Here is a 9281-nt window from a genome sequence, read left to right as displayed (position 1 = left end):
CCCGTCTCTAGCCCTAAATAAAACATGCCACACCCTGAGCACATCTACTTCAGAACGCCACACCCTAGGCATACCTTACCTTACCACTTCCAGAATGTTCCAATGATGGGTCTTTTCTCATTCTCCTGGACTCCCCACACCTCATGCCATGGTCCTCTGGAGGAGCAGTCAGTGTTCTTAACTGCTAAACCATCTCTCCAGCCCCTTGTTCTATCTAAGAGTTGTACCTTGCACAGCCAGGGGTTACCTCCCAAGCCGCTGAGTTTGGGGTGAGCAGAATACCTTATTTTTCATATGGCACACATTCTTAAATCATTCAAGGTAGGGAAACAAGCCCCTATTGCTTTGTCAGCTAACAGAGAAGGACGTGTTTCAGACCTCCATTGAAATACATCAGCTCTCTGATGTGTGATTCTACAGAGAGGGGTTGCTTAGTTAGTCAGCACTGAACGTCACGTGTTTCCTGACTTAAGATTTAAAAGAATTCTAAGTGTGTGTGTGTGTGTGTGTGTGTGTGTGTGTGTGTGTGTGTGTGTATCCTCAGAGGACAGAGGCAGTTGTGAGCCTCCTAATGTGGGTGCTGGGAAGGGAACAAACCCTCTGTAGGAGCTGCAGGAGGGTAGGTATCCTATCTTACTCTCTGAGCCATCTCTCCAGGCCCAGTGATTCCCTAACTTTTATAACAAATGACCTCTATCCACCAATGCCAGTGGTGAGGGATTAAAAAAATGCTACTAAACATGCTAAGAAAATGGTATGAGCTACATTTAAACACAGAATTTATTTGCTAAATAAATACTAATTGAGGGCCACAACTGTCCTACAGGCTTTGAAGTAAAACAGAAATGGTAGACAGAAGTGGGCTTTTTATAGTGGCCTCTCAGGGAGGAGTGTCCTAGCCAGAGTTGGCTGGTACTCTAAATTATTCATCTCCGTCGTTTTTCTCTACCTATGCCATTTAATAGGATGTGGTTGTGTGATATTTTACTGTAAATCCATTATAACTATAAGAGCATAGTGATACAGAGACCCAGTGTAAACAAAGTTCCCAGTGAGGTCGCTGCTGCCTTAGAGACTTTCTCCTTTTTTTTTTTTTTTTGTTGCAGTTTTAAGCCACTAAAATATTTGGTCATGATTTATTTTTCTGAAGATAGATGTAGGGACTGGTCTATTTTTCACATTACAGTGGAGTTTAGTTTTAAAAATATTCTCCTTGACCTTGTGGTGAAATGTGCTTTATGATACTTCCTCCTACTGACCTTCGCAAGAGTGCAATTCATCAGCGGGTGTTTTCCAGCACATTTCTTATTCTTTCAGGAGTATAAACACAGCAAAACCCTTTACAGTCAAGGAGTGATGCAATCCCAGGGTGCACTTGGAAATTAAGAACAGGGCCATCTTATTTCCCATAAACTTCTCTCTTGTCAGCTCTCTTTTCCTCCACCCCCCCATACCAAACCCATAACTGTATCAGACCCAGTGCTAAATCAAGGGAAATGAGACGTGACCTATTAAAAAGGAAATGAATAATTTGAGAGAGGGGAAAATTGCATTTGTGGCTGGAATCATGGACGTTATAGCTTAACTGTGCAGGTTTATTCTGCCACTATACTCAGTGAATTGCTTCTGGGTGGCACCTCTTCCATCATCAAAATTACCTCATGACGTCAGCAAAATGAGTCAAATTGTGTTTAGATTCTACGACTTGATTTTTTTCAAGATTCTTTTCGTGGGTCCTTTTTAATTAATGGATGTATACACAGCAGCCCTCTTGGAATAGTTGTTAAATCCCCTAGAACTCAAGCTTAACCTGGACTTAAATGATTTGTGTAAGTGGGCTCATGGGTCAATGTTTCATTGGTAAAATTATTAACAGAATTCCTTGTGCCTTGTAAGTAGCAACAAAATTGACCTTATCCCTCCCTGTGAACCTTGCAGGATCAACAAAGAAGGAGGCTGGGAGAGCCCAGACCTTATGGATGCACCGTGTTGCCAAAGTTCAAGTGTAAAAACAGCCTGCAGATTGGAAGTGGCACATCCACACATCATCTTAATAAGTACCATCATCATAATCAAGATTTAGGAGGCTTGGCTGAGCCTCTTCATGCTTGGGTAACTATGTTTGCTGAGCTTAGAAACAGGTCTGATAGCGATTAAGCTCTGTGTTCCAGGCCCAAGCCAACCAAATTTACTCTTTTGATTTCATGATTATGAACAACTATATGTCAGATTATTAGGAAGTTCTTAATGCTCTAAACTGGAAAGAAGATGAACCTCCAGGAACTGAAGAATGGGTGAGGAAATTATAGTCCATTCACAGAACAAGGGTGCTAATGTTCATCAGGATCTGTGACAGACACTTCTAGTCAGCAACAGAAAATAATCGGCACCTCAGCATGGGTGAATCTCAAAAAAAGTGATGGCTTTTTTAAGACACAAAAAGAGAACATAGCTCATGATTTAGATGAAATTATGGAAACAGCAAGGACTACTCCATAACGGGAAGAGAAGCTCAGGAGCTGGGATGGAGAACAGCCAGTTAAAGGACACCAGGAAGTATGTGGGTGATAGAATGTTCTAGGTTATGATTGCAAGGGATGGCATGAGGATGCAAATGCTTGTAGGAATTCACCAGTTGTACCCCTGAATAGGTTTTATTGTACATATGCTTATATGAGTGTAGAGGTGTGGCCTTGTTAGAGGAAGTGTGTCACTGGGTGTGGGCTTGAGGTTTCAGAAGCTCAAGTCAGTTCTCTGCCTGCTGCTCTGGGTATAGATCTTTCAGCTACCTCTCCAGCACCATGTCTGTCTGCATGCTGCCATGCTTCCTGCCATGATAATGTGCTAAATCTCTAAACTGTAAGCCAGCTCCAGTTAAACGTTTCCCTTTGTAAGAGTTGGCATAGTCGTGGTATCTCTTTACAGCAATGGAATCCTAACTAAGACAATGAGTACAGTCAATTTTAAAATAGTTAGAAAGTATCAATAACAAATGTGTGACCTTTGAGTACCATCCTGGAAGACTGGAAGAGAGAGATCTGAAAGGACGTAGTCTGGCCTTCGTCTTCTTCCCAGCATAGGGGAAGATGTGCTGAAGAAGGAAAAGAATCTATTTTGTTTTCTTTGCTCTATGTCCTTCTCATAAGCAGCATCAATTTTGCAGTAAGTTGATAAATGATAAAGTGCAGGGAAGGGCGCTGGTACGTGAGAGAAGTCACCCTTACCCCAACTGGATGTGCTCACTCATATAGAATAAGCTTGCTTTGGTGTGTAACCACATGTCATACTGCATGTCTTCACCAGGGTGAATCTATAAGACTCCCCAGGGCTGAGGCTATGGGCTCAGAATCCGGGTGGGTACATTTATGGGACCTCAGCTTCCCTGAGCAGAAAATAGCAGGGTTTCAAGCCCTTAGCCTTGGGGACAGCTGAGGACCAGCTGTGGTGGTTTGAAAGAAAATGGCCTCCCTAGGGCGTGGCACTATTAGGGAATGTGGTCTTGCTGGAGTAGGTGTGATCTCATTGGAGGAAGTGTGTCACCAGGGAGGTGGGCTTTGAGGTCTTATATATGCTTGAGTCATGCCCAGTGAGACAGACCACTTCCTGTTGTCTGCAAGATATAGGACTCTCAGCTGCTTCTCCAGCACCATCATGTCTGCCTGCAAGACACCATGCTGCACTATGATGATAATGGACTGAACCTCTGAACGATAAGCCTACTACCACGATGAAATGTTTCCTTTATAAGAGTTGTTGTGGTCATGGTGTCTCTTCACAGTAATAGAAACCCTAAGACACCAACCTTGAATAATAGAGTGTTAAAGCAGAATTAGAACCTTTTAGGTTTCCTAAAGACCTTCACTGATTTCAGACCCTTTTCCCCCTATAGTTTTTAGTATTGTATTACCAACCAAAGAACGACAAAGCAGTCTAGCTCTCCTCCACTGGGTTAACGGGCGAGTCCTTCAGTCAATTCTTTGGTTTGTCTCGTCACTAAGATTTGGAGTAAATCAGAGACGGGGCTGTCTGTGGTGGCCAGACTTCATGGTGACTGAGACAGAAAGATGAGAAGCAAGTAGACACCTCACACACAAGCAACTGTCCCCCCAGAAGAGTCAATAGGAGGAAGGGTACTCAGTTAAAATTACATAAGCCCAACAGAACACAGTAATTTTGAGATTAGCTTGCCATGTATTATGCTTCTCCAAATGGCCAGAAGCAAGTTTGACTGGGCTCTGTCTGACAGGCTGGTTTGGGGAAGCCTTTGAACACCAATGCTTGTGGTCCCGCAGGCCCTGGGACTAACTGACCCATCTGTGTACTGTCCACTTCAGAAAGAGAAACTTCCCCGGTGGCATGCAAAAGAAAACACCAACCAAATCCCAAAAGGGTAACTTTAAACCAAAGCCCAACCAAGAAAGAGAGTGGGAGAGAGCCTGGCAGCTGAGGCCGGGTAGGAATAAAAGTTCCATTGTCCTGATATGGATGGTGGCTCCCAGGCTGCCGGCAGCACTAGCATGCTTACCTTGTGGCTTGTGCGGCACACAGACGCTTCTGCCCTGGAGAGCACATTCCAATGTCAGGGTGTCGGGCAGCCCAAACTCTTCAGTCAGTGGGGAAACTCACGCTAGAGATGGGAGGTCACAGTGTGGAAAATCATTTGACACCAATGAGCCTGGTGTTGTGTTTACCAAGAAATAAAGGAACGATGTACTTGGAAGTGGTGGGGGGGTTCATGGGAAGGGTGAAGGGTGGGTTAGGAATCGGGGAACAAGGAAGAAGGGTTGTCCAAGTCCAGCTGAAGCTGGGACATGGGGCCTGCCTCTATGAACCCCATGGGACATGGGACCTGTCTCTATAAACCCCATAGGACATGGGACCTGTCTCTATGAACCCCATGGGACATGGGACCTGTCTCTATGAACCCCATGGGACATGGGACTTGCCTCTATGAACCCCATGGGACATGGGACTTGCCTCTATGAACCCCATGGAACATGGGACTTGCCTCTATGAACCCCATGGGACATAGGACCTGTCTCTATGAACCCCATGGGACATGGGACCTGCCTCTATGAACCCCATGGGACATGGGACCTGTCTCTATGAACCCCGCGAACCAGTCCTGGTTCCAGATTTTAATTTCCCTGTATACACTTGCTCCTGGGATCCTGGAAGCAACTAAGAAATATCCCATAGCCAAAACCACCCAACAGCTGACTCACCCAACAGCTGACTGCTAGGGTAGCATCTGCCTGATCACCCACTTGCTTAATAGAGAGCCCTTCCAGGAGCAAGAAGCCTTGAAATAAAGCTATTTATTTATTTTATTTTATTTTAGGATAAATGGTTTAAAGAGCATGTATGAGGCCAAATGCAAAGCACCTAACTGTTGATCCAAGCATTCAATGGGATTGAAGTTAGGCCAGCCTGAGCTCCCTCAGGAGTTCTAGGCCAGTGTGAGACCCCGTCTCTCACACACAAAAATACTCAGACCCCTAACAGAGAGAGGGGCAGAGAAGGGCAAGGTGTGTTGGGGGGCAGATCTTTGACAGAAGAGAGCAGAGTGGAAAGAGGCTAGTGTGAAAGTCAAGATGCTGCCTGATGATAAGGAACTAAACCTCTGAAGTGTAAGCCAGCCCCAACCGAATGTTTTCTTTATAGGAGTTGCTGTGGTCATGGTGTCTCTTCATAGAAACAGAAACCCTAGCTGAGACAATTCAAACATGTCTAACATGTGTGTGCCTGCTCACACCTATGCATGCAGAAGACCTTAAAATGACCAGAGATACTGTGAGCAACTTACTGATGTCCATTTGCATGTGTTTCAGGCTGAGCCATTTTGTAAATCAGCTCATCTGAAGAATCTGGCAAGATGCCTGCTTTGTGAGAACCCGACAAAGATGACTTTCAGATACTGCAGCGCAGGAATGCAGTTGAGGCAGGACCATCATGGGACAGGGGTGTCTGTGTCACCAGCAGTCACTCAGAGGGTGTCTATTCACTCATAGAGCCATTCAAAGGAGGGAACACCACATCCAATTTGTTTGTGGGGGGATTCACAGTTACCCGAGAATAAGAATTTCATCGTAGGGCTGGAGAGGTGGCTGTGTGCAATGCAGTCTCTTGCAGAAGATCCGGGTTTGGTTCCCAGCCCCACTTTGGGCAATCGCAATGCCTGTAACTCTAGTTACACACACACACACACACACACACACACACACACACACACACACAGAGAGAGAGAGAGAGAGAGAGAGAGAATTAAAAAATAAGAACTTATTTGCATTCATTGTTGTGTCTTCCACAGAGGTATCTGTGTATAATCTGTTAAGAGTTTGCTTAATCAGCGAATACCTACCTCCAAACAGACGGGATATTTTTTTTTCTTAAAGATCAAAACATATTGAGTAAGGACAGATAGTGTACATGTAGCTGCAACGATATAATGGGCTCCTAGAACATTAGCCAAAAATGACCCTTGAACTATGATCTAGCCCGACCCTCTGATTTCACAGATTAGAGTCTAAATAAGCCATCTGAGGTCACAAACTAATCGGAACCAGAACCTGGCATCCAATTCCAGTGACTTTCCCCCCTAAACCACCGTGCCTCTGAGAACGAGGAAGCATAAATAAAGAACCTCAGCCCTTTTATATATAGTCTTCCTAACCCATCATTATGCAGGGAGAAGACCTCAGCTGTTTTAATCACCACCTGCAGAAGTACTCGGCGATCCACTGCATTACATATTTGGCAGGTCCACGTGAAAGACGCTTGAGGGCTCAGGCAGGATGAGAACGTCCACGGAATGCTTTTCATTTGTAGGTTGGAACTGAACACTCTGAGCTCGGGCCACTGGCTTTCGAGTGACTTCAGGCTTGCTGCTTTAATGCTTCAGTGAGCAGCAAATTGGACCACAAGAGCGTCAATCACGCGATCCTGCCAAGCACCGCCCACCCCAACCCAAGCGAAGTGTGAAGTTTTGCTTGCTCAAAACAGCTCCATTCATAGCATGGGTGTGGAGGAACCCTCAATCCAGGGGTTCTGTGTCCCTCAAACATCCGCCCCTCTATGTGATTCTTCAAAGCTGAGTTTCTGAATTGTGGCCAGGTCACAAGCAGCCAATCAGATGCAGAGCAACAGGCTTGCTGCTGCTGCTGCTGCTGCTGCTGTCCGGGTGGGAGGAGCGAGCAGTGACCAGACAGCATTAAGACTCAGCCAGGAAATTAGTGAGGTGCAAATTGCATAGTGGTGGCTGCAGGGCAAGAGGAAAATTGCAGACCATTGCCTGAAGAGAGAAAGAAATGGCAGGGTGGTATTTTAGAATCTGCCAACAGAGAGCCACTGAGCATAGTTCTCATTGGTTAAGAGGAAAAAATAAGTAGCAGCTCTTAAAACGGAAGTACAGTACACAAATAGAAAACTTCTGTGATCCCAGGGGCTCAACGCCTGCATGCCCTGTAACCTTCGCCCAGGTCAAGACAGAGAGCGCCCTCTTGTGTTCACTTCCAGTCACCCTGCCCAGGGGGAAGTGCCATTCGGTCTTGTGTTTTCCACTCAGGCCAAAATGGCAAGCCAAGAGAAGACCAGTTAGTGCAGTCCTTGATTTTTTTCATTCAGCCCAGCTGTGGAGACAGAGCCTGGCAGCCTGCTGACCCTTAGCAGCAGCCCCTCTGGCACCTGTGGCTCTTGACAGGATCAGATTAGGAGACCCCTGAGGGACAGACTAGGAAGACAACCTTGAGATGGCCCTGAGGACTCCCATCTCCTTGCAGAGCTGGTCTCCGAGCTGCAGAGTCTGACTGAGAGAGTGAGATGCAGACTTCTCTAGCGTCCTGGGCACATTGTACGGTGTTGGGCTGCTCACAGAGGGTTTCTTACTTTTCTCTTTTTCGTGTTTCTGTGGTTTCTTCTTTTCCCTCATTGCAGGCTGTCTGAATCTTCTTAGAGTGGTCAACCATCATGGAGGAGTATAGGCTGTTTTGCTCCAGGAGTTTCCTGTTAGGCAGCAAACTCAGGCCTGCAAGGCTTGGCAGCCACAGTGCTGATTTTTGTGGCCTGGAGTCATGGCTGGATTTGCTTAGCTTGCCACCTGGCTGCAGGGGATGGTTTGACCACGAGAGTAGCAAGTACTGTTCTGTGGAAGAATCAGGCATGTTTTAAATAGGTTTCATATTCTGGCTGTGAGCTCGGGTTTGGCTTTCCTCCAGTGCACGGTGTCTCGCACACTAGTGTGCGTGTCTGAGGACTCCATTTCCAGTTGAGCATCAAAATTAACGGCCATTGCTCACTTTGGCAGATGCCCTGAAACTGAAACAATACACGGAAGATTAACGTGGTCCCTGTCAAAGATGACATGTGGCTTCGTGAGGCAGTCTGTATTATAAAAACAAAATGAAGTGGCAGTTAGACCCCTTTTGTGTCTCCTGTGGGATGATGAGGAGATGCTCACGGCCTCAAGCAAGGACAAGCTTCCCAGTGGTAACTGCCTCTTTGTTTTGCTGGAAGGAGGTTCTGTGTCTCTCTTAGCTTGCCTCCATTCAATATTCAACCCTTTGCAGATAAACCTTCCTGCTAAAGCAACCCAGGACTTCTTAGATGCCCAGTCTGGTGAGGACTTCTCTTTAATGGCAATCTTAGGTCAGCCCCTTGGTGGAGCTAGCTCTGCTGGCCCATCCGGCCACCGTGTTTCTTCTCTGTTGGTCACCAGAGGACCATCCCTTCAGGACTTCCTCCTGCGTCTCCAGTTCCTCCGATCCTGTCCCTTTTGTAGTCTCTCCTCCTTCCACTTGCTGTGCTGGCTCTGGGCTCTCCCAGGCTTCTACGCCTAAGCTGCCTTCTACTCTCATGGGCAGTCACCAGGTCTACACAGCTCCAGCCTCAGATCTGTGTCTCAGGTGATGGTCTCCCTATAAACCTCCCGCTGACTACTGGCCTCTGTGTGACCTCACCTTCAGCATCCGCAGCCACCATTCCCAATCCAGTAATGGTAAGTAAAAAAAATCCCTGAGTGGCTATTACCACCTGAGCTGGTGATGTCATCCATCTGAGGCCCCAGTTTTGATCACAGTCCCCGACTCAACCAAGGGCTCACCTTTGGACTTTTCTTCATCTTTACAATGGTTTGAAAATAGAAAATGTATTTCAGATTTTCATCTTTTCTCCTAAACCAGTAACCAATAGTAGAGCACTCTGGAATTACTGGGCAGCAGAAGCAAACTGCAGTTCTCCATCAGTCATGAAGTCACAAGGGGAAAACAGCTGATACTCTGGTATAC

General features: G+C 46.2%; 1 non-coding gene across 1 annotated transcript; it reads left to right on the top strand.

The window, feature by feature from the left end:
- The first annotated feature begins 8286 nt into the window (after window positions 1-8286).
- Window positions 8287-8389, top strand: LOC121133227. Its single transcript, XR_005870019.1, has one exon. It is a non-coding gene; the product is annotated as a U6 spliceosomal RNA (small nuclear RNA).
- Window positions 8390-9281: the final 892 nt, after the last annotated feature.

The sequence above is a fragment of the Mesocricetus auratus genome, unplaced genomic scaffold, assembly GCF_017639785.1.
Source record: "Mesocricetus auratus isolate SY011 unplaced genomic scaffold, BCM_Maur_2.0 Super-Scaffold_100020, whole genome shotgun sequence".
Lineage (NCBI taxonomy): Eukaryota > Metazoa > Chordata > Mammalia > Rodentia > Cricetidae > Mesocricetus > Mesocricetus auratus.
This window is presented reverse-complemented; position numbering and strand designations above follow the sequence as displayed.